Source organism: Ranitomeya imitator, chromosome 2, assembly GCF_032444005.1.
Source record: "Ranitomeya imitator isolate aRanImi1 chromosome 2, aRanImi1.pri, whole genome shotgun sequence".
Taxonomy (NCBI): domain Eukaryota; kingdom Metazoa; phylum Chordata; class Amphibia; order Anura; family Dendrobatidae; genus Ranitomeya; species Ranitomeya imitator.
Window position 1 is genome coordinate 3,768,141 of NC_091283.1, and position 2,349 is coordinate 3,770,489.

At 48.9% G+C, this 2,349-nt stretch overlaps 1 pseudogene; it reads right to left on the reverse strand.

The window, feature by feature from the left end:
• Positions 1 to 815: 815 nt before the first annotated feature.
• LOC138661399 (serine/arginine-rich splicing factor 9 pseudogene) lies at positions 816 to 1,718 on the reverse strand (annotated as a pseudogene).
• Between the last annotated feature and the right edge of the window lie 631 nt (positions 1,719 to 2,349).

A 2,349-nucleotide genomic window follows, 5' to 3' on the forward strand; every position in this document is an offset into this window, starting at 1 on the left:
TGAAGAATTGTGTTTAAAATAAAGATCTATGTGCCCCCCCGCCCTCCCACCCCCTGTGCGCCCCCCCCCGCTTTTCTGAAAATACTCACCCGGCTCGCTCCCTTGCCGGCGCTGCTTCCTGTTCTGGCCGCATCTTCTCCTGTATGCTGTCACGTGGGGCCGCTCATTTACAGCACATAGATCTTTATTTTAAACCCAATTATTCATATCTTCTCTACAGCAAACGCTGCTGCAGGGAAGATTTGAATCGCAGCTTCAGCACCATGTGGGGGGGACAGCGCTTAATGTAGCGCTGTCTCCTGCACGGCACACGGATTGCACACGGACAACGTCCGTGGGCGGTACGTGTTTTACACGGACCCATTGACTTTAATGGGTCCGTGTAATACGTGCGCTCCCACGAACACTGACATGTCTCCGTGCTTGGCACACGGAGACACGGTCCGCAAAAAATCAATGACATCTGAACAGATGCATTGATTTTAATGTGTCTACGTGTGTCAGTGGCTCCGGTACATGAGGAAACTGTCACCTCACGTACCGGAGCCACTGACGTGTGAAACCGGCCTTACACAGTATGTTAAATGGTATATCAGTTTGCAAGTCTGTCTTCTTGAACCAAAAGACATAAACACTTAAATGCACAAGCCAATATACAGATGAAAAGTCAGTTCTTATTGGTTTGCAAAAACATGGTTGTGTGGGTAATTAAGATATACTCTGGTTTCTTCACATAGCTCCCCATCTTAATTAGCCAGAAATTATAGGCTTCCAATTATCCTTCTCCACTTATCGGATACAATCTGTTAACGTCTTTATGCAGCGACAGGAATGTAAGAGGTTTCACCTTCATGAGAACTAAATTTTGTATCATCCAGTTACCTCAAAGCATATTCCATCTCGTCCTTGCAAACAAACTACACAATCCCAGCGCCATCCTTGTGCACATCAGCATAGCAGACATCTCCAGCTTCTCTCTTATGATCTTTTAGATCCTGCCAAGTTCCCGAGGAGGGAAGATCTGAGATGAGGACTCTGTATTCACTTTGCTTAGAAAGTGCCCCGTTCCTCCAGCGGAGTCCTCCATAACCTCCCCCTGGTCTCTTGCTCGACCTGGGAAATTCCACACGTAACCGATGAGAACAAAACTCGTATCCATTACTTCCACTCACTGCGTTTTCTGCCTCTCATGGATCATGGAAGGTGATGAATGTGAATGATATGGCACCACCTCCCCCATGATTCTTCAGCTCGATCATACTGATCCTCCCATACTGATGGAACAACTCCTCTAGCTCCTTCTCTCGTACATTGGCCGGTAAATTGCCCACAAAAATGCAGCCATTTTCCAGGCACTGACCCCCAGCCCTGGAGAAGGCCCTTTGACTGCCTGGTAAATGGTGCTCTGTTGGTACAATATGTGGGCTGGCTAGGGTGATGGAAGACCCAGTGTTCCGAGGTCCCTGGGCCTTAATATCACTGACCTTGACTTGCTGGAAGTGGCTATGGAGGTTTGCTGGTGTAGGTTTGTCAACCTGCCTTATAGTGTGAACAGGGTATATCACTTCATCCTTTGCTGGTGTATCATGGGGGTAGTGCCCCTCAGACCCTACTGGCTCATGTTGGCAGATGTTGACCGGCTGAGATGGTAATCGGGCTCCAGGTAAGGGGCCCAGTCCCTGGGAACAGACTTTGGCAGACTTTGGCAAAGTGTCCATGGCACCCACATATGTAGCACCGCTGTGGGCTGGACAACTCACGGGCACTGTTGGTAACCCTTGGTCCTAGTTGTCGGTCAAAACTTTGGTTGAAGGGTTTTCTTGAATCAGTGGGCTCATCGGGTCTCCAGCGGGGTCGTATGGCTGTAAATTCATTCGCAAATTGGGCTGCTTGCTCTGGAGTGTCAGGCTTCCGGTTGGCAGTCCACTCTCGAATTTCTGGGGCCATCTTCTCCATAAGTTGCTCAAGCATGATCATGTCCCGAAGGGCAGCAACAGAGTGGGCAGCCCTATTGTCAAGCTAGCGGTTGCAGTGTCTCTGGAGTTGACTGCCAAATTGTACATAGGAGACCCCCTGGTGAGACAATGTCCGGAACTTGGTGCGATACCTTTCGGGGGTGATGGTAAAAAGTGCCAGCAGCGTGTCTTTAATAGTTCCATAATCCTGGCAGTACTGAGACCCAAGTGACGGGGCAGCATCCCGACCAGTCAAACTAGTCCACAGGTATTTAGCCTACTCAGCTCTTGGTACCTGGTGTATCATTATCAGAGTCTCGAAATCTTGCAGATGTTCATCAACCTCTGTGTTTGACTCATTAAACACTGGCATGTCTCTGTAGTAAAGATGATT